We start from the raw sequence: 27733 nt of genomic DNA on the forward strand, positions 1-27733 counted from the left end.
AGATGAGATGAATGTTAGCTGAGCTGTTTAATCATTTCTCAACAATGTAATTCAAACCATTATGCGGTGTACCTTAAACCTATATAGTGATGCATGCCAGTTATTTTTCAATTAAATGGAAAAAAACAAATACAGGAGGATGAAAATCTAAGTATGAAAAATGTGTTTGAAATTTCAGAAGAAAACACAAAATAATATCTTATGATTGGAAAGAAGAACTATGTTTTTACATGACAAAAAAGCAACATAGCCAAAAAGTAGATAAATTTGACTACACTGAAATTAGACTTCTGTTGAACTAAACATACATTAAAACTAAAAGCAAATAACAGAATTAGAGAAACCATTTATAACCTGACAAACTGAAAAGTATTTATAATGTATTTTTAATGCCCCACAATTTATAAAGTTTAAGAAAAAGTAGTAGGAGAGGTGCCTTGCTGGCTCACTCAGAAGAGCATATGATTCTTGATCTCGAGGTTGTGAGTTTGAGCCCCATTTTGGGGTGTACAGATTAATAAAAATAATAAACAAATAAATAGAAAAAGAAATAGGAACATAGGCAAATGAAGAGACCAAACAATTCCTAGAAATAAAAATATGAATTACCAATAAAGATAAGAAGAATTGCTGAAACATACTAGTATTTAAAGAAATGACTATTTTCAAAGCCAGATATCACTTTCAATTTATCTGATTCGGTGAAAAATATTTAAATCTACAAATACCACATATATTTGCTTATATGTTGATTAGATTTTAAATGTATATAAAATGTGCTATTTTGGAGAGCACATCTGTCAACATTTAATAAAATTGAAGACACATATACCTTATAACTCATCAATTTCACAACTATATACATAGATTTTCACAGTAGCTTAAGAAGACCAGCTCCAACATGTTTATTATAGCATTGTCTGTAATAGCAAATATCATAATCAACGAAAATTCCCACTAACAGCAGAACAAATATTTAAATTGTGCTCAAGCCAGGCAGTTTTGGCATAGTGATTTAGAATTTATTTATTTATTTATTTTTTTTTGGAGTCACACTACCAATGTGTGAAGTCCAGCTCTATCAACTTTGGGCAAAATGTAGCTCTATGCTTTAGTTTCTTCATTTGTAAAATGGAGGTAAAAATTGTGCCAGCTTCTTATTTTGTGTAGATGAAAACTAAATACTTTATATAAATAGACTTCAGAGTACAGTAAGATACATAGTAAGCATATAATAATTTTGGGCTGTTATGATTAATATTAGTCATATGACAATAGATCATATAATAATAAAACGAACAAACTGAATCTATCAATGTGAATGGATTTCAACAAATTACATTTACAACAGTTTTAAAGAAGAATACATATAGTGTCATTTACATAAACCTAAAACTTGAAAACAATACTGTATATAATTAGTGAATATGTTCATGTATTGTGAAAGTATAACATCATGCATGGGAATTCATCCGTAAGTGGAATATTTTATTTTATTAAAGAAATGGGGGTGCCTGGGTGGTCGGTTAAGCATCTGACTTAGGCTTAGGTCATGATCTCACAGTTCTTGGGTTCGAGCCCCGTGTCAGGCTCTGTGCTAACAGCTACCTCAGAGCCTGGAGCCTGCTTTGGATTCTGTGTGTCTCTCTTTCTGGCCCTCACCTGCTCACGCTGCCTCTCTCTCTCTCTCTCTCAGAAATAAATAAAAACATTAAAAAATGGATCTAAAGAAAATGATGTACAAGTGTATATTAGCATTGCTTGACTACTCTCTTTTTATTAATGCTTTAGATACTTTATAATTAAATATATTATATTGTTAATTTACTTTATTCACAAAGCACTTTACATTTCCCAGGCTCTAAATTTTAATTCCCTTCATTATTCAATTTTTAGCAATAGCTTCTACAGCTCTTAAAACTACAGTTTCACCTAATTACGCAAGTCTTATTTGGTAATAGTTAGACCTAGTCTATATGTGTTATGAATTGATTTTACAAGATAAACATGCAATAATCCCATTACTAAAATATTTATACCTGTTAATTAATATAAATATTTTGATAAGCACAGAACATTGGCTACAGAAAGATCATTATTCCATCAAAAACAAAAACAAAAAATAAGAGGCATAGGACATTCAAAATAAGAACTGAAGGGTGTCTGGGTGGTTCAGTTAGTTAAGCATCTGGCTCTTGATTTTGGCTCAGGTCATGATCTCACAACTTGTGAGCCCTGTATTGGGCTCTGTGAAGGTAGTGCGGAGCCTGCTTGGGATTTTCTCTCTCCTTCTCTCTGTCCCTCCCCCTGCGCTGCCTAGCGCTCGCGCGCTCTCGCTCTCTCTCTCTCTGTCAAAATAAGCAAACATTAAAACAAACAAGTAAGAATTGAAAACCTATGGTTTTCAACCTATAGTGAAAAAATTATTTCCTTCACAGATTCCCATGGTGTCTGACTTGTGTATATACTCCATCTCTTCTATATGTTCTCATTTTGGTAACCTTTCTGATAGACAAAATAAGTCTCCATGGATCCTTCTCAGAGCATGTAATGAGGGGTTTGCTTTATTCAGACAAGGAGTTGGCAAACATTTCTATGATGAGCAAGATAGTAAATATTTCAGACTATGTGATGCATATGACCTCAGTCACTATTCTCAACTCTGTAATTGTAGTGCAAAAGACAAAGGCATAGACAATATGCACATGAAAAGGCATTAGAACAAATAGATGATTGGCTTCAGTTTCCAGCTCTGATTCTAAGTTTCTGCAGTGACATAGTCAGTCTCTCTACCTTATCAGAGACCAAGGAGAGGTTATTACTTTCCTTTTAAAAGATACAGCGGAAAAGATCGTAGCAGTATTTTATTCCAGAAAACCAACACTATGTTGAGTGGTTCTACTTTGGGAAGTGACCAAATAAATCTGTATTAGCTATTGACATTATTAACGAATGAATAAGGACCAAGAAGAAAGGTTAACTATACCTTTCTGGTCACTGAATAATCTCTGCATCAAGCTTCTAACAGATTCTATTACTTATTGGTAAGGTGAGAATATACCAAAATATGGTCCTTTTCAAGTAGTTGAAGTAGTTGCTTTTTATTATTCTTTGTTGCTTGGTGGAATGACCTAAGATTATCTTTGACCTTGGAAATTACTCCAGATAATCCCATTCATTGATATCTAAGGCCTTCAATGTGGGTTGTCCCAACAATAGTTTTACTTAAGCTCATGGTCCATGAGTTCATCTGCAGCCCTTGACATGATCACACAAGCTGAAAGCCTACGCTGCCCACCCGTTGCATTCTCAGCCATGCTAGCTCATCCTGCCATCAGTGTGGCGCTGTTGGCAATTTCAGATACCTATCTCTGTGAAAACTGCTGTGACAAAATGTAGGTAAATTCATACACTTGTTTTTCCATTTTAATGTTTATTTATTTTTTGATCTCAGAAACTGTAAGATCATGACCAGAGCCAAAATCAAGAGCAGACACTTAACTGACTATGCCACCTGGGCACCTCACACACATACTTGTATAAGACAAAAGACAAACTGCTAACCATTCCAGATAAAAATAAATTGCCTCAAAGGGTCTAAGTATACAAGAACCAGGATAATTAATTAACAGAGTTTATCACTGCACAGTATAAAGGAGATAATGTGCTTTAACACAGTATTACATATTGATTACAGCAATGGTTGAGATCCTGGTAGCCTATATCGCTCTTTAGATTATATCTGTTCTTTGATTCGGTGATGTGGTAAGTAAAGTGGTGTTAACGAATCACTCTTCTTCTTGATTTCTTTGTTTAATATGATGACCTCCCTACTTTCACCAACATGGGTGGATTTATGGTTTAGAAGTTGACTGAAGACCTATGGGCTCCATTTGACTACCATTTGGTGTGGTTCTCTTGCTCTAAGTCAAAAAACTGGGTAGAGGTTATCACTGTCTTCCCATATCTGAACATTACCCAATAAAAATGTTATGTCCATAAAATAACAGTATTATTTATTCTGCATTTATATGAGTCAAATAGGTGCATACCTAAACAATTTATCTGTACTATATAATAATTCTTATAACTTTCTTTTGAGATATCGTCTTTCCTTGTTACTATTTTATCACTGATAAATCTGGGAGTTAAAGATATTCAGAGAGGGGTGCCTGGTTGGCCCAGTCAGTCAAGTATCCAACTTCAGCTCAGGTCGTGATCTCACGGTTTGTGAGTTTGAGCTCCGTATTGGGCTCTGTGATGACAGTTCAGAGCCTGGAGCCTGCTTTGTATTCTGTGTCTCCATCTGTCTTTGACCTTCCCCCACTTGCTCCATCTCTCTCTCTCTCTTTTTCAAAAGTAAATAAACATTTAAAAAAGACATTCAGAGAAATATTTAGAACTAATTCTGACAAGTCCAAGATCTTTATCATTTTTTTTAATGCCAGCCCTATTAATCTTTTAGGGGAAATAAAATCTGTTTTCTGTATTATTAAGACATGTGAAGAATATTGTCTATAAAATAGATGTGTTAATGAGAAACAAAATATGCCTCTGAAAGAACTAAGCCTTTGTCAATTTCCATTCTAGCTCTTGAAACAGTGGGTTCTCAGACATTTAGTTCACATTATACCATTTGAAATGTCAGTTGTGGGCTTATGAATAGAGAAACAGGACAGAAAAAAGGGTCAATTAAAACTAGTAAGACCTGATGTAGTAGCCAGATGGCTGACCTTTCTCTCAATATCATCTCAGAATACCCAGATTCTAATGTCCTGATTTATTGTCTCAATGGAAAGGCATTAGCATGTTGGATCAGCCCACAGCAAGCTGATGCACTTACAAACTTTAAGCTCACTGGAAAGAGATACTCATAGTTCTGGACCCCAACTCTGTGCTCTGAGTCAAGCTGTGAGGATAAGCCAAAAAATTCTTTCTGCATTCTGACCTCTTGGTCACAAAGGTAATACATTTCCTCTTGCAGCATTTGTAAGCTGCTTTCTCATCCACAAGTATATGTAATGTTGGGCGTGGACAGGAGGTCTATTCATTGAACATGTCATCAGGCAGCAAGAAATGGTTACAGGCTTGTGATTCAACTTGTGAGTTATCTAGGTTTCCTGTTTCTTTTGTTTCTGTTCTTTTTTGATGATGTTTTTGACAAGTCATTCAGTGTTCTGTATCACTATTAGATGAGAAATTTTAACTTACACAGACCCAGCATCCATTAGAAAGGAAGGAAGGAAGGAAGGAGGGAAGGAAGGAAGGAAGGAAGGAAGGAAGGAAGGAAGGAAGGGGAGAGAGAGAGAGAGAGAAAAGAAGAAAGAAAGAAAGAAGAAAGAAAGAAAGAAAGAAAGAAAGAAAGAAAGAAAGAAAGAAAGAAGGAAAGAAAGAAGGAAAGAAAGAGAAAGAAAGAAAGAAAGAAAGAAAGAAAGAAAGAAAGAAAGAAAGAAAGAAAGAAAGAAAGAAAGAAAGAAAGAAAGAAAGAAAGAAGGAAGGAAGGAAGAAAGGAAGAAACTTTACCTAGAGAGGTTTAGCCTTAGTTCTGGATTCTGGGAGGTGATTTCTAAACCCTTCCAATTCCCTGAGAGAATGGAATGTCTTTGTCACCTTTGTTACCTTTGTTACCTCTGGGGCCACAGCTGATAGTTTATGCTAACAGGATAACTGGTAGTAGGCTAGGCTCCTCAGACCCCACCTGATTATTTTGCTAAAGAGATGACCCCACCATAGGGGCTGACCAAGGTCCAGAAATACCAATCCTGTGATCAGAGAGTTGAGACTTTAGGCTATATGAAATCATCCAGATTTCCAGGGCTGGGATTAGATACTGATTCAACATGTAGGCAGTAAATCATTCTTGTCAACCTAATGAAGCTTTGGTAAAATCTCAGGACAGCAAAGCTGGAGTGAACATCCTAGTTTGGCAGAATTTCATGCACATGTTGTTACACTGTAGTGCCAGGAGGGTCACATACTCTTGGGACACAGAAACTTTGTATTTGAAACCTTCTCCCCAGTCTTACATTATGCCTCATGGGTGTTTCTCCGTCATGTCTTTTTCCTATAATAAAACTAAGTAGAGTACTTTCTTGAGTACTGTGAAGGAAATTATTAAATATGAGGATGGTCATAGGAACATTATTAGTCAGCTGATCTGAATTAATGCTTGAAACCCCCAAACTTGTGAATGATGTCTAAATTCTTGGGTAGACTTGGCAGTCTGGAGGACTGTGCCCTTAATCTTGAGTTTGGTCTAACTCTGGGAAGCAGATCTTATCAAAATAACATTCCTTCAATTAAAATGCACAAAAAATATACATAACCTTTTATACAGTAATTTTAATGGTAAAAATTTGTCCTAGGGTGATTTTAACTACAATCATAGTTAAAAATGAATTACAATAATGAAAAAATGAGAGAAAATAACTGAATAGTCCAACTCTTTCTCTCATCAACATTTTATATGGTATTTATTATGGCCTGGCCACTGGGTTAGATACCAAAGATAAAATATTGAAAAAAATAGATGTATTACCCTATAGTGTAACAATAACATATGGAATAGTAGTTTATTTAGTTAGATGAATAAAGAATTTTAAGATTCTATGACAACTTCCTTGATAAGAGATGTTCTGTGGTGGGGCACTTGGGTGGCTCAGTCAGTTAAGCGTTTAACTCTTGGTTTTGGCTCAGGTCTTGATCTCATGGGTAGTGAGTTTGAGCCATAAATCAAGTTCCATGCTGACAGTGCAGAATCTGCTTGGAATTCTCTCTCTCCCACTTTCTCTGCTCCTCCACTGCTCATTCTCTTTCTCTCTCTCAAAATAAATACATAAAATTATAAAAAATTAAAAAATTAAAAAGAGATGTTCTATGCTAGCTTCCTTGATGAACAATCTGCCATTGAATCACCTAGTAGTGGCACTGAGCCCAGATCTGAGAGTGCCGAGTAGGTTATACAAATGAAGAGAACAAACTAGAGTTGACTAAAAATAACAAAATACCTGATCAGTAGCAGTTTACTAATAAAAATATTTAGTTATTAGATAAAACAACAATTTAAAGTAATCACAAAATAAGAGATGAGCAATACTAGATTTGGAACAAAAGCTCAGTTTTATCATCAAGGACCCGGTGATATCATCACATACGTCACTGTATTTCTCCTGCTCTGCCATCTTCAGCATGCTGGCCTTTCATTCTGGATAAGGATGTTTTCTATAGGTCAATGCCATCACGTTCAAGGAAAAGGGGATGGAGTAGAACCATAGGTTTCCTTCTCAAGAAGTTCTGCCTTTTCATTAGGAATATATAGTAGAGAATTTGCCAAAATGACATCAGAGGCCTCAGTAGTGAGAAGTTAATAAAGTGAAGTTCTGATATAAGAGAATGGGATTTCCATAATTAACCTAATTTCATAGTGATCCATAGCCTGGTACTGGTAGAGTAGCCAAATCCATTCTGAGACCAGGAAACATCCACCTTACCTAAGATCAAGTAGGATTTGGCTAGTGGGTAATTGACAGTATCTACCATAAGAAATAACCTATAAGCTAAGATATGGTGGCTGATTAGGATTAGCTAGAAAAATATGGGAATCGAAGAGACAAAATGAGGAAAAAATTTGCAGACTGAGTAACACGTAATATATCTCAGAGAGAAATTTTGATAATTGTACTGAAATGCTGACAATTTATCACAGTGTAGAAGGTGATGAGAAATGAGATGATAAAAGCTAAGAAAGAATAAATCATAAAATGCCACAATTACCTAAAATGAAATGTTACCAATTAATCAAACAGATAATTAAAAAGTTTATATGAAATAGACATAGCCATACCTTGGAGATATTGCAGATTTCATTCCAGACTACTGAAATAAGTGAATATCACAATAAAGCAAGTCAAATTAATATTTTAGTTTCCCAGAGCATATAAAAATTATGTTCACCCTAGCCTATAGTCTATTAAGTGCTCAATAACATGCAACTAAAAAATGTACATATCGGGGCACCTGGGTGGCTCAGTCGGTTAAGCGTCCAACTTCGGCTCAGGTCATGATCTCACATTTAGTGGGTTCGAGCCCCACATTGGGCTCTGTGCTGACAGCTAGCTCAGAGCCTGGAGCCTGTTTCAGATTCTGTGTCTCCCTTTCTCTCTGACCCTTCCCTGCTCACGTTGTCTCTCTCTCTCTCAGAAATAAATAAAAACATTAAAAAATGTACATATCTTAATTAAAAGAACATTTTATGCTAAAAATGTTAATCATCATCTGAGCTTTAAGTGAATTCTTTTTTTTTTTNCTGCTTTAGTGAATTCTAATCACTGATCACAGATCACCATTACAAATATAATAATGAAGAAATTTCACATATTGCAAAAATTATCAAAATGTGACATCTAGACATGAAGTGAGCACATTTTAGAAAAATGGTGCTGATACACTTGCTCAAGGTGGGGTTGACACAAAACTTCAATTTGTAAAATATGTAATATCTGAGAAGTGCAATAAAGCAAAGCACAATAAAATGAGGTATGCCTATATTTATGGATAATATTAAGGAAAATAAAACAAGTATGTATGCATTTTGGTAAAAAAGTATAAATAAGTTTGGTAACTATTTAACATACAAAACAGTTCTAATTATGAAAAGATTCTAGGATTATGGATACTAGATGTTCAATTAATTTATATATGAATTATTTAATTGATTAAATTAAAATGCCAATTAGTTTCCTGGCAGCACAATGTTTGACCTTACTGTCAACTTACAAAATAGAATAGTCAAATGAAATTTTATTTTCTTCAAAATTCAAGCTGCCACATGCGGTTGTATAGATTGTGCACTGCACAAGGTCACCTAAGAGTCAAGTGTTAATTCTGTTTGCTCTTCTATCTGTCTTGGTGCAGGGCTGCACCTGGAGAGGTTCCATTTTTAATTCCCATAAAATTATCACATGAACTAGTTGCAGCACTTGCTCATGGTGGAAGACTTTAGTATCGGCAATGAGATTTGAAGATACTCATTTTCCATATTCTCTTCTCTCTCAACTAGCATGGCTATTCAAACTTAACTGTAAAACTCATGAACTCACAAAAGGAATGTACTTGAAGTTACGTAAAGACAGAACAGTAGCAAAGTTCGTGGAATAATGAATACCAATATTCTTATTGGGAAATGAGAAATCTTCTAAAGAAAAAATATATGTCAAGCAACTGTGGTCCCTTGAGTGACCTCTGGGGATTCCTATAGATGCTCTTTGCAGAGAGCACTTTTTCTGTTCATTATTAAATTATTTCCTAAACTTCTATTCTTTATAGTGCCGTTTGACCTACAAAAAAAGGTATTGAAATAGAAGTTTCTTTTCCCTTCTGACCAAATGAGAAGGGCAAGATTTGTGGAAGTTTTTCAAGAAACGAATGAGCTTCTTATTACGGTGAATTATGTGAGGGAAAGGGCCAAAATATAATTTGGTTTCTGCTCTCCCTATTTAATTCTATTAGTTTCAGTCTTTGTGACATGTCTTCTGTGCTTTCCTGAGCAGTCAGAATCCCCCTTTGGTTTGAGCTGGTGGCATGAGCAGCTTAGTACAGTTCTAACACAGGGAAAATTCTTTCTTTAGGGTTCATGTAACAAAATAAGAACAAAAAGCTTTTGTCAAGCAGAATGAAAAATACCTTTGAGGGTGTGGACCTCATTGTTCCTGAAGCAGATGATTTTTCTCCCAAGATGGTCCTTTCGTTATAAACCTGTCTTTACTATTCCTCAGAGGACAGTTTTAACCAAGACATCCTAATAAGATCAACTTCTTACCTCATCTGAATTAGAGATTTTCAGAGACTGGCATTTTTCTTAAAGCAATTTATATTCATCTCAGAAGTCAGCAATCTGTCTAATGGCCTGAGCCAATTCTGTCCCCATATGGAAGAACTAAAAACAATAATTGCTACATTTACTAAACACTTACTATGTGCTATAACATATTTGAGCACTTTACATGTATTTACTCACTGAATACTCACAAAACGCCATATGAAGCAACTAATATTGTCATTACAATTTACATATGGACAAACTGAGGTATTGAGAGCCTAAATAATTTATCCACAGTTAACAAAATCTTAAGTGATGAAGTTAGATAAGAGCCTGGGAGCCTAGCCTAGAGTCCTGACCTGTAACTTCTCTGTTGGCGATAGTTCTGTTTGATCAGATCGAATATTATACTCAGGATAGAGAATCATAGAAGTGTATAGATAGATCATCAATGTCAATATACTTACTAACTAGTGCTTGAATTATGTCTGCATTAATCCCATTAAGCATACAGAGTCTCTGGAGATGACACATCCATTGTCTTGTAAATCTGGATATTTTAGAGTTGCTCAAAAAGTTAACCATTCCTTATGTTCAGACTGCTTGCTAGACTAGAGCAGTTGACTGATAGCTGGGGTCTGGTCTTTTAAGTGAAGTGAAATATTCCAGCAACGTGCTATCCAATTAAATGGCCGCATTCATGCAACACTTCTCATCCAGATGAAAGGTTTTGTTTCATTATTTGCTGAAAACTTTAGTCTCCAAGGCTGTGCAATGTTCCCACGTGCTTCAAGTAGCATTTGTGCAGTTTGAAACTATACCTTCATTAAAAGATTTGGTGAAAACTCTGATTTTCACAGGGAAAGTATAAATGGTAATATTTCAAAGCCTACCTGAAATATGAGGTAACTTATGAATTAACAGGAATATGGTACTATCTGCAGAGAAGCATGTGCCAGTAACACTTTTTTTTTAATCATATAAAAGGGCCTTGTTGCCAAGCAGATGGCAGCTATGTTATTCAAACTGAATGGGGAATGTGTCTTTTCTTAAGTATCTTCTCCAGAAAGTGAATACAGTTACCTCACAGCAGTAAGTATGCTGTTTTATCACAGATATTAGAGTGATTGGGCAAAATAAAACCCCACATAAGGAAACACTCCTTCTAATAACACATATGGCCTTAAAAGTTAATTTAACATGGGGCGCCTGGGTGGCTTAGTTGGTGAAGCGTCCGACTTTCACTTAGGTCATGATCTCGCGGTTCGTGGGTTCGAGCCCCGCGTCGGGCTCTGTGCTGACTGCCAGCTCGGAGCCTGGAGCCTGTTTCAGTCTGTGACTCCCTCTCTCTCTGACCCTCCCCTGCTCACGCTGTCTCTCTCTCTCTCTCTCCTAGAAATAAATAAAACATTAAAAAAAAAAAGTTAATTTAACAATTTCCTGCTTATCAGCCTCTGTTTCCGATCACCATCTTCCTTCCTTTTACGTGGGCTAGTGTAACAGCTGTCCAATGGAATGTTCTACCTGCAATCTAAGTCATTAAATCCAGCTTCTGCACATCTGAGTTGTTTCTGAGTCATATATCTTATCTGATCGTTTCAGTACTAAACATTTCCAGTGGAGACTTGATTGCCTGGTTTTTTTATATGGAAATCAAGAATCTTAACTTTTAGCTCCAACCCTCTCCAGTCTTCAGTATCTAAAGATTCTGACGATAAATTTCTTCATGATTTATCCGACAACATGAAGGTAGTGGGTAAAGGTAAGTGTACCCACACTCCTCCAGGACACCACTCAAGGCTGGATAATCGCTCTGAAGTAAAAGTGGTCAAGGGGGCTTTTTGTAGGTAGTGAGTCACTGCAGGATTATCAAAAATTAAGAATTATTGAAAAAAAATTAGAAGGGCCATGAAATTCAAATATAGAAACATGTCACCAGAGAATTCATAATCACACATACTTTGCAAATTAGAAATTCGTTCTAAATTAACAGACAACTACATGAAATATGTGATTTCTTTAAGTGATGTCAAAGAGTTCTGCAAAGCTGTCATTTAAAATCCAGGTTGGAAGACATCCAAATAATGAGTTTGATGATACTTTAAAAATCTTTATCTGCATGAAACTGTAATTATTTTGAAAAACTAAAATGAGGATAGTTTCATTGCTTACAGATGCTTTATGCACTAATTAATGTAAAGATTTTTATGGCTTCATTAGATTTTTATTCAATAAATGTTAAACTTCAATCAAAACAGACTTTAAAATATCAGTGGAAAAGTCATGCTTTTGTTATTTTGAAGCCTTGTCATGTAAAGTTAAGTAAAACATGATTGCCCTCCATAGAAAATAGATTGATATCCATCAACTCCAGCAATGTTTCGGTGGTCTTGTTTCTACATATTCTCCTTTAATAATGTTTTATCAAATGTTTTGATCTTTGCCAATCTTAGACCTGAAAAATGATATATATTTTCTAGGGAGTTAAACACTGTTTATGTCACCTTTATCCACTGATTGGAGAGCTACTTTATGATACACGAAATCATTAAAGATCTTTAGAAATGGAAGGCAAACACAGTAAAGATAGGTACCTAAAGTTTAGGAAGTCAGGTCACATGGAACTCTTGTATTCTCTTATGTGAATGAGTTTTGGATTTTTCCTTCTAGGATGGAACTGTGTCCCGAGTAGCGAGAAAATGTCATAAAATCCATGTTTTATTGATTCTTCTTCCCATATTAGGAAGATCCCAAATGTTTGTCATGAAGTCTTATTTTCCTTCTTCCTATAATTTATCAGTAGGGGAGTGTTTGATGTATGTATAACAAAGCTACACATTGTATCTGTACAAACATTATATCTCATATATCTTTCTGTCTTGTTGAACACACATTGTTAGTGCCATTAGCTTTTAATTGAGAGGATTGTATTTTATTCTTGAGTGTAAAAATGAAGGAGGAATCATTGTTCTCTAAGAAATTTTGTCAGTTGGGGTGCCTGGGTGGCTCAGTCAGTTAAGTGTCCGACTTCGGCTCCGGTCATGATCTCATGATTCGTGGGCTCGAGCCCCACATCGGGTGCTGTGTTGACAGCTAGCTTAGAGCCTGGAGCCTGCTTTGGATTCTGTATCTCTCTCTCCCTCTCTCTCTCTCTCTCTCGGAAATAAATCTTAAAAAAACATTTAAAAAAAAGAAATTTTGTCAGTAATCTGACTGAATTGACAAAGACTTCTAATTATTTTGTCAGTGGTCTGATTGGATTGACAAAGACTTTTTTTTTATTTTTTAAGTTTATTTTGAGAGAGAAGGAGAGACAGCGCACACATGAGCTCATGTGAGTAGGGTGGGCAGGCAGAGAGAGAGAGAGAGAATCCCAAGCAGGGTCTATACTGTCAGCATATACCCCAATGTGGGGCTTGATCTCGTGAACTATGAGATAGTGACCTAAACTGATATAAAGAGTCCATCACCTAATTGGCCGAACCATCCAGGTGCCCTAGGATTGACAAAGGTTTATTAATTAGCCTTCCTCTTGCTCCTCTTGAGATCCATGACATCTATTGGTGATTGTGATTTGAACACCTGGATTTGAAGATAGAGTCGATCTGTGATGGAGGATCATTTTTCTCAGTGCAAAGGTGTTTCTCATGAAGTACTTCAGAAAGATGAGAAAAAGGTATATGTACATATGGTGAATTTTATATACGCAACTCTGCATGGTAACCAAGCGAAGATGTCACTTGCCAATCTTTGGTCCACTTTTAATTTCTTATTCCTTAACATATTTAAATAAAATACACTTTAGTGCCCCTGTGACTTTGTGTTTTGACAAACCCACAAACAACTCATTCATAGTCACAGCAAACCTCACCTCCAGGGGCACTAAATGACTTAATGATGCTCAGACAGCTACTAAATGTCCGACCTACAGAGAAAATGGAAGACTGATAGATGGACTGACACTGTAAGGCAAAGAAAGAAGACTCTCTATGTCAAGTGAAATTTAGTTCTTTAAAGGAACAGTTAAATCTGTAGTTTTCAGGTAGCCTAGGAAGTTTTAAATGGCCGCTTATTGTGAGAAACTCATTTCGAGTACATTTGAAAGGCAGAACATCTAAACGTGTGGTGGCCTTTCCACCTCTCAGGAACTTTGATTGGGCCCTGACTGCGAAGGAGAATTCAGAGAACTGAGTCACCAGCACAGCTTCTATAGCACCCTGGGGTCCTTTGGAAACAACTCCTCATCCAACCTCAGTCTAGGATGGGTTAGAACAGTGACTCCTCCAGGCAGGGGTCTGAGATAAACGACCTCCGGAGTCCTCGCGCAGCCTCGCAAGTCTTTGATTTTGAACTGACGAAGTGCAAGCCGACTTTAAGTAGGTCATACAAAGAGCTCTCATCCTGGCATGTAGTTGGCATTCACTAAATAATATGGCAGAGAGAGACAGCGAGAGCGAGCAATGGACGTTTTTTAAAAGCAAATCCTTCTACATATTTTTATTTTTCCTAAAGATTCCATAGCCCTTTTCCTTCTCTGGGAAGGTGCTTCTGTGAGTAGTAGCACCAATTAGCATAGGCATGAAAATGAAATCATATGTGATTGTTCATGGCACCCATGTTCACAAAGCTACTATGGAAAAATTAAAATAACAGTGCTTCTGCCTGGTTGTATAATTGGTTGGTGAGGGCAGGTAGCATTTGGGTGATTTTTACGTTTTGAGCCAAATAGCTTGAGTCAATGCAATACACAGCAACCTGTAATTATATAATTTTTTTTTAATTCATTGGGTTTAATTAACCCCAGGACCTCAGTGACTGATAAGTTCTTGATCACTTAAATTCCTTGACTTCCCAGCTTTTCAGCTATTCTCTTTCATCTTCCCCACAAACCTTCATATTTACATCTACATTATATACCATAATATAATGTAGAAGAAAAGTCAAATGCAGCTGTAGGCTATTGATATCTGTGTAACTTCTGTGACCTGTATAATGATGGTATGGGTAACTTATATAACCCATAGAATCTTAAAGTTTCAAGACATCTTTGGGACGATCTAAATCAATGCTTTCATTGGTAAAAATGGGGAATTTGAAGTCTTGGTCAGTTTCTCCATCTCATGTACCAAAGTCAATGTCATTCACTTAATAACAAATGTACTTTTCACCTTTACTTCTGATAAATTATTTTACCAACACAATTTCATTTCAAGGCAGAATTTTTGGACAAGTTCTTTCATAAATGTTCTTCATCAGAAAAGAAAAAAAGATAAAGATGCTCATCACAAATCAACACAGTCATTTGAGACAATTACTATAAAAATACTATAAAATAATTTCAAAATGATGCACCTATTCTGCATTTTTCTTTCCTCTTTGTCATACCTTAGCAAGATTTGGCTTGAGTTGAGCTACTTTCTGAGGTTCTGTCTGAAAGAGAGCAAAGCTCACTGCTCTCTGAGTCAGTATGAAACTTATTTCTCTGGCCTCATTATCTCACTCATTTAAAGAGTCATAGAATCTGAATCTGAAAACTCTGAATCTTTGTCTTTTGTTTTTGTTTTTAATCTCTCACTGACCAGCTACACTTTGATGACTTTTCCAGGCACTTCACTAATGTGAATATCATGGCTGACTTCTGGCTTGGTTTTTATTTGAGCTCATCCTATTTGCCTCAATGTGTATGTGTATTGTGTGGGATGAGAGAGACCCCTTCTGCATGGTTGATGTAAACAATAAGCTACATTAAACCAAATGCACACTAACCAATAAATATGAGAATGGATTTACTTACAGAGTAGAGAATATCTCTCAATTTTTATTGCAAAATGTTTTTATTTAAAATTTTTTTTATGTTTTATTGATTTCTGAGAGATAGAGAGACACACAGCATGAACAGGGGAGGGTCAGAGAGAGAGGGAGACACAGAATCCGAATCAGGTTCCAGGCTCTGAGCTAGCTGTCAGCACAGAACCCAACTTGGGGCTCGAACCTACAACCTTGAGATCACGCCCTGAGCCGAAGTTGGATGCTTAACTGACTGAGCCACCCAGGTGCCCCTCAAAATGTTTTTAAAGAGAAGGAAATACAGTGGTTTTGTTCTTTTGCTTTTGTTTTTGATGTACACTAACTATTTAAGAAAGTTCAGAATTTTGTAATTTGATAATCTGAGTAGCGATGCATAAACAAAAATAATATTTAGACTGTTTAATAAAACAGTGTGATTTAATATTTTTTTTTACAAAAAAGATTTACAAATAAATTCCATCTACTTAACTATGGTGACTCTGGTAAGGCTTTACATTTTTCATTTTCTAATTATAACATGTACTGAGAAGTAACAAAATTGTTTTTGAAACTACATTTGAAATATGTTATCAGTTCAGGTAAGTTATTCAATTAAGTCAAATGTTGTAAATTAGAGGTGATTTTTGGTAGATCATCTGTCTTCTGTTCATACCCTAAACATTATTTCATAGCATTCAAAATCCTAATAGAATTTTAATGACGTTAAGAAATAAAGTTGAAGAGAGTTGCCCTTCAAAGATAGGCAGCTATCAATCTACTCAGAACATCTTTTTCCCTTGAAATCATTACATTCTATTTTAATGATTTTGACTATTTTTAAGCATTTTTTTGGTTTTGACGAAATTTATTGGTGTTGGTAAATTTTAGCTAAAGGTTATATAACTCCTGTGAAGACTATCTTGAACAATGTTCATAGCCAGGTGTTCTCTGAATGAAATAACTGAAAATGTGTACCCATCTAACACACGTTGTTGTTTTTGTTTTGTTTTGTTTTGTTTTAGTTCATAGGTGCCAAAGACATGCTGTTTCATGTTTTATATCTCTGCCATAACTGGTAGATACATGCTCACAGAGAAGGTCATTGCCTCCCCCTTACCCATCAGAAGTATAAAGATCCCTTAAGAAATATCACAGGGGGATAGTGAAACTGCCAACAGATACCAAAATCACTTTGTTACTATTTTAATTATAAATTGCAGTAGAAAGCCCAAGCATTTGAATATTCAAAGTGAATCATTACCATGTGTATAGACAGCACATTTGGCAAATGCTGAAAAATTGAACACTGAGGATTTGTGATAAACTACGGTTACAACAAAGCTATTGGAATTAACGTTTTAATTCATGCTTGCGGGTATAAACTCATAGCTTATCATGCTGGCCAGGCAGACTTGCTGAGTATTTCTATTTCTGAACTCTTTTCATTGACATTTTAAAAGCTATTCCAACATGACGATACAGTTTCTCCTTCTGCTGCTATCTATTACATGCTTAAGCAGTGAGAAGAACCCTTCAGGATGGATGATTGATACACATCAATTCACATCAAACAATTTGAGAAGGAAAGAAATCAAAGTATTTTAAACAATAGAGTAGAAGAAACTGGCACAAATAAAATAGAAATGAATTTTTAAATGGCTATGATTATTGCCCCAAAACATATTAAAATTCTGAAAGAGAAAGCAAATACCTAAATTCTTCGAATACTTTATCTTCCATAGGAATGATGATACCTGCAGAAAGAATCTTCTTTCATTCCACAAAAGACATTTGTTCAATGCATGTTGAATCCATTAAAGCTTAATTATGTGTCAAAATTTTCCTGGTCACTGGGGAGAAAATAGTGAATAAACACAGTCCTCAAGGAGCTTACACTTTAACTAAAATGAAAAACAATGAAGTTGATCTCAATGAAAAATAGTGTAGTACAAACATTATCAAACTACCAATCAGTGGCTTTCCCTGGTGAATAAAATTTAAGAGAGCTGTCAAAATGAGCAGCATTAAGGCTGACATGAACTCTTAAAAGAAATAGGACTGTGCTTTGTCTTTGAATTCTGCCTGCCTAGCAGAGGTTTTAGGGGATATTTGCTGAATTGAAGTAGACTGAAACCATAATGATGAAAAAGATAAAATGTGTGTGTGTGTGTGTGTGTGTGTGTGTGTGTTTACCATACCAGATATAAATCTTTAAAGAAAGAATTTATACTTACTTGACCAGTCAGCCTTCACAGGACTTCCTAGAAACCGGTATTATTTTTATAATGTCAGAGGTAAGATTATTGAACCAGATTGGAGGGGCATGTGAGACAGGCTCAGAGAAAAGTCACAGTTCAATCGTGGGTCACTAAAAAAATGGATTTCTCTAGTACTTTGGATTTACTTATTCATTCAGTAAATCTGGGAAAACTAGTTTGCATGTGGTTTTTTTGCCCAAGTCTTCAACGTGATGACAAATCTTAACTTTTTAGAACCAGCAGCAATGCAAAAGAATCCTTTCAAATAGCTTGTAAATTTTGCTAGAATTCACTATTCTTGGATAAACTCTGAATACATTTGACTCATGCCCATTAATTAAATCATGTAAGAGTAACTGCTCTGGAGAAGCACATTCTCAGTAGGAGAAACAATAGAAATTAATTTACATCAGAATGGAGCCTTCTGGGCTCAGGAATCAAAACACCTTAGTTCCTTTTGCTATTACTCCAGGAAAACAACACTTGAAGATGTATGTTTAGTTGAGATTACAGGCAAGAAAGAATCCTTTGTTATTTCCTCTCTCTTTTTCATTCTTAGAAGAGCAGAGTAAGATAATCAATAGTTATAATTATAATTTCCTTTTTATCAACCCTTCAAATGCCTTCTTATATGCCATCCTTACTTTTAAAGATTACAACCTTTTCAAATCCATGAAGCATTTTCCTTATTCCCTGACAAAGTATTTATTATTAATTCCGGTACTCAAATGCTACACAAATCAGCAAAATGGTGATAGTAGTTATAAATAAGGTTTTAATAGTCATTGAAAGAAAATCATTTTATGCAAAATGAGGATAATTGTTTCAATGCAGTAATTAAAGGTAAAATAATTTGGAATAAAAATGATTTTTTTCTATTGTTGCTTTATTAAGAATGAAATGTTGAATTCTGATTATGAACAATTAATTAAGCAACTCATTTTATGCTTCCCAAGTCCTAGTTTAAAACAAATTACAATTATTTATTTTTGAGAGACAGAGCACAAATGGGGGAGGGAGGGAGGGAAAATTAGACAGAATATGAAGCAGATCCTAGGCTCTGGGCTATCAGCATAGAGCTCAGTGTGGGCCTGGAACTCACAAATCGTGAGATCATGACCTGCACCAAAGTCGGACGCTTAGCCAACTGAGTGAGCAACCCAGACCCTCCCTCAAATCCTAATTCTTAAACACTTGCTGAAAATAGGTGAGTTAGACAATGTAAAGCATGACATCTGACACCACATAGTGGGCACTAGAAAATTGCTACTTTTAGTTCTCTTCAATTTGTTCTACCTTATGTGAACACTTACTCATTTATCCATTTTGCTAATATTTATCAATATTGCCTGTATGTCAAGTACTGGGCTATGTACTTGAGATTGAACAGTTCACAAAAATGAACATGTCATAGTATTTACTAGCCAAATTGATACCCGCATTATGAGAAGAAGCTCAACACATTGAAACTTAATGGACTCTGATACTGTTTTGTAGTTGTTAATATTTACCAATGCTGACACAAAACACCAAAAGTATTATTGGGATTATATTAATGAAAACCATCCATTTGAGGTCACTCAAATAAAATATGGAGTTACTCGACTCAGCTTTTTACTTAATTTATGATCATTTGGGAACAATACACAGCGAAGTGTATTGTTATGAATAGCTCTGTAGATTATTCTAGGTTCAGATATTCTCTTCGGGAGGAAGAAGGCTTATTAGATAATAGAATGTTATAGATGAAAGAGGCCACAGATAATACTTGTCCAAGATATAGATAAAAACCTCAAGTATTTGAGGTGAGTATCCCTTGTGATGAAGCCAGTTGTTAGCACACGCAAACAAAACCACTGGGTGTATGGCTTATTCTTTTGTGTATTAATTAGTTGTTAACTCTGAAAGAAAGGTTATTATTGTCTATATTTGCATCTGTCTTTTGCAGATTCTCCATAGGTAAATTCATTGTGCACCCCTGCCAAATTAAATGTGGGGCAGAATATCTAAACGAGTGTGTTACCTACTAATCAGTATTTTGTGGACTTCCTTATCAGAGCAGTTTCTTTTTTTATGTTGAGAAATATTTTAAAAGCACAGCTCTTAAATGACTTTTTAAATGTTTGGTATTTGAAAATGTCAGATTTTTAGGCAAGTTTTCCTCAGGAATGAAGTGCTAGGAATCCCTGTTAAAGTGGAATATTTTTACTGAGCCATTCACAGAACTACCACTGTTCCCATAGTAACTCGTTCTTAGATGAACAATGAAGCAGAGAGAGTGGTATAAGTATTGATAAATCTGACCCAATGGTATTTGATAAATACTCACATCTAGGAGGAGAAATAGAAGAACATGTTTTTATCAAGGACTATAAACATATTGATCAATTGTACAGACAGGGAAAATTAACAATTGTGAGGTATGCTTTTACTTTGTGTCTGAATTTTCACTAGATGACTTCTCTATGATCCTGAAAACTTATAGTTTTGATGTAAAGAAAAAGAAAAAAATCCTATGGTGTATCTTTTGCAGAAATCTTCAGGATTTTGGTAATGTCTGGAGTAACATTTCCTTATTGGTACAATTTTACAAGTACTGATCATAAGCCTGGAATGATAGCAAATTATCTGATGGATCTACACCAATATTTGGCTCTTTCAGTAAGACTGGAGTCTTTTGAGAAATGAGCAGGTTAAAAGTCAGATACTTATTAATCTGTTGAAAAGTAGAGATCAGTAATTGTCATTCATTATTTTAAAAAATGTATAAACACAAAAATAATAAATAAATAAATAAATAAATAAACTCTATGGTTTCTAAAGTTTGCTTTGCAAAGACACTATGATGTCTGAATATGCCTAGGAATCCATGCCTCCATCTCTTGCAATCTTGTTTTGAAACTTTTTAATGTTTATTTATTTTTGAGAAAGAGAGAGAGGCAGAGTGTGAGTGTGAGAGGGAGACACAGAATCTGAAGCAGGCTCCAGGCTCCAGGCTCCAAGTTGTCAGCACAGAGCCTGACATGGGGCTCAAACCTAGGAACCAGGAGATCATGACCTGAGCTGAAGTTGGATGCTTAGGTTAACTGAGCCACCCAGGCCCCCTATCTTGCAATTTTTTCTGTTCACAGAACTTTTTTTTTAAGAACCAGCAACAGGAAATGCAACATTTAAAAAATATTCACTGTCTTACTGCAAATTAATTTCCCNAAACTCTATGGTTTCTAAAGTTTGCTTTGCAAAGACACTATGATGTCTGAATATGCCTAGGAATCCATGCCTCCATCTCTTGCAATCTTGTTTTGAAACTTTTTAATGTTTATTTATTTTTGAGAAAGAGAGAGAGGCAGAGTGTGAGTGTGAGAGGGAGACACAGAATCTGAAGCAGGCTCCAGGCTCCAGGCTCCAAGTTGTCAGCACAGAGCCTGACATGGGGCTCAAACCTAGGAACCAGGAGATCATGACCTGAGCTGAAGTTGGATGCTTAGGTTAACTGAGCCACCCAGGCCCCCTATCTTGCAATTTTTTCTGTTCACAGAACTTTTTTTTTAAGAACCAGCAACAGGAAATGCAACATTTAAAAAATATTCACTGTCTTACTGCAAATTAATTTCAAGGGAGACTTAATTTTGTGCCCCTATTGGACACAGCTTAAGGTTTCTATTATCAAATAGGATACTTTTCAATTGTATCAGTTTAATTATAGAATTGTCCATTATTTCAGCCCCAATTCTTTGTTTATACATTCAGAATGACCTGTCCTGTACTTAGATATCAAGGCTTGCCTCTCCAGTAGATATGAAACCCCAAGTGGTCGTGAACCTCTTGTCATAACACATAGAACTTGGTATATGCTCAGTATGATTCTTTTTTTTTTAATGTTTTATTTATTTCTAGGAGAGAGAGAGAGACAGCGTGAGCAGGGGAGGGTCAGAGAGAGAGGGAGTCACAGACTCTGAAAGAGGCTCCAGGCTCTGAGCTGGCAGTCAGCACAGAGCCCGGCGCGGGGCCCGAACCCACGAACCGCAAGATCATGACCTAAGCGAAAGTCGGACGCTTAACCGACTAAGCCACCCAGGCGCCCCGCTCAGTATGATTCTTGATAGGAGGTAGGCTTGGGAATGGGTTCTTGCTGCTGCATAGCTAGTGTATAACACAATTCTCACTGAAGGTTAATGTATGTCAGCTGATGAATGACCACAGATTTTACCATTTTACAAAGGAATATGTATATTTAGCAAAACAATACATTTTAAATTCATTTTGATAGTTGTATTTTCTTTCACAAGACATCATTTAGAATTTGTCATTACTTCCTGAATACAGTGGAAAGCTTACATCACTGTACTCAAAGAAAAGGAGATAGACTATATCAGTGAATTCAGGTGTTTGGATTTCATCAAGTAAATAAAAAAAATTTAAGGAAGCTGTTGTGTGTATGTGTTTATATATGTATTTATTTACACACATTTATATTATACTTATATGTCTACTAAAAAAACACATTTTAACACCAAAAAATTTTGGAAGGATCTAGCAAAGCTTAGTGCTTTAATATTGATACTTTGAATTCCATGTAAATCTCATCAGATTTTCCTTATTTTTCTTATACTTCTCGGAATTGATAAAGATTTTCAAGAAAAATGCATACTGAAATATAAGTACCACAAATTCCAGCTTTCTGGTAAGAAAATTTCCACATGGGCACCTGGGTGGCTCAGTCGGTTAAGTGTCTGACTTTGGCTTAGGTCATGATGTCACAGTACATGAGTTCGAGTCCTGCGTGGAGCTCTGTGCTGACGGCTCAGAGCCTGGAGCCTGCTTCAGATTTGTGTCTCCCTCTCTCTCTGTCCCTCCCCCACTCTCACTCTGTCTCTCTCTCTCTCTCAAAAAATAAGTAACTTAAAAAAAAAACAAATTTCCATATATTTTAAACTGTATTTAAAACAATTTATACTGTGTACAATAGCCTTGAAAACTATTAATGGTCAAAACTGATATTAAACTGCGTATCTTTCTTTTTCTTTTTTCAAAGATACATATAAATTTCACATAAATTGTCCCTTTCTTTAACTATCATTCTTTTCACAACATCTGTAAGAGTTAGTAATATGTTAAGGATAATAATTAACTGTAAGATTTGATACAATTATTCTTTATTTACAAAACCTCTTCAATCAGCACTGCCACAGAAACTGCCTTAAATAGATGATCAGGTAGATTGACTGGCACACAGAAATTTGAGGGTATCTTTCTCTGGTAAGTTCATGGGCAAATAATAGATGACTAGCCTAGTCCAAAAGTTAAATATGTGGCTATAGGATCTGCTTATTAGTTTTAGAAACTAGCTCTGACATTTCATACTACATCTTTAAAATGAGAATAATATTGTTACTGACAGAACTGAATGAGTGAATGTACGAAGAATTGTTAGAATAGTTATTGATATATAACAAATGTTTAATAACTCTTTGGGAGAATTAGTACTACTAGTAATAGTAACCTTGTACTTTAGGCAAGGTCACTTTTACTTCTGTATACATTTCTTATTGTGTAAAATAGAGATACTATTACTACTTATTTACAAGTTTGTCATGAGCATTAAGTGAAACAATGCATGTAAAGTGTTTAGCACATTGTCTGACGTATATAATCATAAGTGATGGCTTTATTGCTATTTCAATCAGTCCATAAATTCTTCTCTACTATACTGCTGCCCCTCCTTAAGTTATGAACAGCTTATGTGAAGCTCTGTTTTGTGTGTGTGTGTGTGTGTGTGGTGTGTGTGTGTTTGTGTGTGTTTTCTTTTGAGAGAAAACATTGATCTGTTCAATCCCAATTCAGTGCTATAAAAATGATGGGGGAGGGAATCCACTGTGTGTCCAGATCTCTCGGGGGAAAGCCCAGTGCACCAGCAATAGCGTTTTCTCACAAAAAGCATTTGTCCCTAATTCCCCAGTCTCCTTTTTCATGCACAATCCTCTCCCAACTGTTGCTACTATTTGGCTCAGGTTCAAGATAAACAAACACTGTTATCGATTCAGAAGCCTCCTTGTGATATTTGCAAAGACAGGAAAAAAGTGTCTAGATCTTGGTGTGTCAGTTTATTACTTTTAAAATAAAATTACTTTGCACCATGGTACCTCCCCATCTATTTACTTGGAATTTTCAATTTCTTTCTTTCTTAGACAGTAATTACTCACCACTCATATATGCAGTCATTGACAGGATACTGATTTATTCTCCATTACACCTAGGGGTTCTGCTGCTTTATTTTTCTTTCTTTATTTTATCTACAAGAGAAAGTCTATGCTTTAATCTTCCATAAACTGTGTCCTATGCTTAGTTCTTCCTGTGGGAAATAATCTGTTCTCTATGTGCCCCTACTCTCCGGGGTTTCTCCACTCTAAGTTTTTTGTTTTGTTCCTTTTTTTCTTGTTATTTTTTCCTTTTATCCTTTTCTTGTTTTTTGTCTTTATAATGGGACTGTATTAACCCTTTCACAGTTTAGGTAATTTTGCTTTGGTTCTTTGGTCACATAATTCAGGCAAATCCTTTGTTCACGATATTATTTCAAATTCCTGAACATAGTTCCTTATTACTCTCTCCTTCTTTTGCTCCTAAACCTCAGAAGAATATTTCAGTTCTTCCCAGACTCACCCTACCTCCTTGATGATGCCAACCCGAAACAGAGCTCTGCCTTTTTTTTTTTTTTTTTTTTTGGCTTCTAAAAGAATCCAATGGAGCTTGACCATGATTTACTAAAGATATGGCATTAATTGGGCAGGAGCATCACACTGCAATGCCTGTGGCTCTCAGCCTCCTCATGTACCCACACTTCATGTCCGTGCTGCCAACCACGCTTTTTTCCCATTTGTCAAAAGCCATCATTCCCCAAATGAATCTCATCAACCATCCACAGCCTCCTAGAAAGTCTAATAAATTCTATTCCATCCCTCAGCTTGCTTTACTATAATCCAGAAGGGTCAAATAATCCTCCATCCAGACACAGAGAAAGTTATACCTTCTCTGGCTTAACTTGATGTTAACCAGCAAGTAAGGTGACCAAGAAATGTTGAGTTGCACATGTATTCACATGACTATTGGTGTCTGTTATTTGAATGTGAGCACAGACGTGTGTTCCTCTCTAATTACACAATCACGGGAGCCCAATCAGTAACAGCAACTGGCTCATCATTCATATTTTTACAGACACGTTTTACAGACTGTTTGGGAGCTCCAACATAAGCCAGGCACTGCTGTCCTACCACCTCTCTCGTGTCACTGACTCTCACAACCCACAGTTTCTAGTCAGCTTCTCTTTCCTCATTTGCTCTGTCCATTCACCAAGCATTTTATACAAACACCCAGCTGGACTATTCTTTTGCTTCCCCCAGTTTTTCTAATAACAGAAACAATGAGTCTTCCTTCTCTGATATTTTTTCTCTATATTCATCCTCACCTTCCCAGTCTCAAGGTGGCAGGGCCAGCTCACTCCAACCGCGGCAAATTCTCCCAGAATCTACATGCCTGAGAATATGGCCCAACTTCTCCCATGCGCTAAGTGGAAGCAAATCTTTTTCTATCTCAGTCTGAGTCAGACCTGGTTTCCTGCTTGAGAATGACAGAAAGAATTCTCATTCGAATGAAATCTCATCCTCACCACAACAATATGTCATGGCCCCGTGATGAGGACAATTGTATGCTTAGGAAGTCTAGGTTATTCACTTTTAAATAGCACCTGGACAGAGATACTTGTACTATATAGCCCAGGTAACAACACAAGCCGGGGATTTCATTTATTTTTTTACATTCTCTTCTTCAGCAGGAAATAGAAAGATCAGGACTGCATTTTCATAAACTATCACTAGCTCTGGAATGTCTTGCAACAAATGCCTACATAAGAAAATAAAGATATATATCTTGTGAAAAAGTAATGTTTGGGCAGAAAAAGAATAAATCTTGATTTAGAAAAAATTATTTAACTTGCATGAGCAAGATTCCACTAAAATTAATCCATTTTATATTTCTGTGTAGAATATTATATGATTAAAACAATTTATTTTAGATTTCTTCATTGCTCTAAAGCAAGAAAAACAAAACAAAACAAAACAACAGTCAATATGTGCCTTCATTTTCACATCTACAGATCCTGTTAAAGGGATACCCTAAAAGAACAACAAAAATGTCAAGATTATGTCAATTGGTCAGGCTTCCCCGTACCTTGAATGTTCAAATGATGCTATGAATTTCATCAGACATTAGTGCTTTATTGACCCCTTCGCCCAAACATTCTCATAACAGTCAAGTATGATCTCCTTCTATCTAGTTGATTTTATAGTTATATGTATTAACTATGTTTTATTTATATATTTACACATACAGTTCCATTATATATACTTATACACTTAAACAGTTATATTTATATAGTTGTTATTAGTATGTATACATATATACATACATAAATGTGTATTATGTATTTATATATATGTTTGTATGTATATACACATTTCAGTGCATACACATACATACATATGCATATTTGTATATTTACTTTTACATAGTTAGAGTAAAGTGTCAATTTTGGGGGGCCATGTTATAAAACCCTCAATTATCTCTCACATCTTCTTAGTCACAAAGAAATACCTCTTAGGTTAAACTCCCTTTTCTATTAAAATAATTTCTACAGAGGAAAATTAGAACTCTTTCATATTCACTATTAATAATTTCCATTATGATGGGTACTCCTTAATGCTGCCTCCAGATTCTAGGGCTGAACCTTATTTGTTATCTGCAGTGACAGCATGAAAAAGACAGCATTTCTGCCTTCTATTCTCCTTACCCAACAATCAGCCCAAAAGCCAAATGTCTTCCCACCCTCTTAATCACAGATCCATGGAGGAGGCAGACATCCAAACTGCCTGATTCCTTTGTCTAGAATTCTGGGTGCTGGTCCAGCCCTTCCCTTTGGCCCAAGGGAAACATTTTGTTTTTCTCCATCTGCAGGATTCCTGGCTTATGGCATGCAGATGCTCACAGTGACACCACAGTCCAGGATGAACTCTTACTATCTTTGATGTGCTGTAATCATAATTGAACACTCAGTGTGTCCTCTTCCTTAAAGGGGCCTTTAAAGAGCCAGTCATGGCTCAGGATGCAAGAAGAAGGCATGCCACCAGATTCTGATACCATCCCAACCTCCATGTTTCTAGAGAGCCAGCAGGACACCCCTGGGTGTTCTAAGAGACTTCGTCATATTTCCCTTGACTTTCTCGAATTTCTGGAAAGGATTCAATTTTATAAAGTCATAAAAAGAGCAATCAAAAGAGAATATGGCTGTCAGTGGGTTGTCTTAATTGAGCTAGGTCAGTTACTTACATAGTTTCAGCTTAACATGGTACTCATACTTTGCATTTACTGGTGCTTTTGAAACCTAAGGCAAATCTCTAGACCAGTTACCAATTCCCTAACATATGGCATATTTTAAGTAGTAGTTTTTGGAAAATAAAGAATTATGTCTGGGTGGAATTAATCCTTATTTTACCAATACCATCCTCTTCATGGTCTGCAAAGGTCTCCAGGAACCCACAGGCTTTCCTGTCTCTTTGGAAGAAAACAGACCCCCACACTAGCAAAATGTAAAAGTTCTACAGTCTACCATCCCTTTCTCCTAGAGTCTCATTTTCCCATAACTGAGTTAAAATTCTAGACCAAGACAAAATTTTTCTGTAAGAGAGTCTAGTAAAAGAGAGTGTCCCCTAAAAGCTATGTCTCAATGAAAACGAAATGTGACTTTATTTGGAAAAAAAAAAAGCAGTCTTTGTAGATGTCATTAAGATCAGAGCCTTACAATGAGATCATTCTGGGTTAT

Source organism: Crocuta crocuta, unplaced genomic scaffold (assembly GCF_008692635.1).
Source record: "Crocuta crocuta isolate KB4526 unplaced genomic scaffold, BGI_CrCroc_1.0 scaffold154, whole genome shotgun sequence".
NCBI lineage: Eukaryota > Metazoa > Chordata > Mammalia > Carnivora > Hyaenidae > Crocuta > Crocuta crocuta.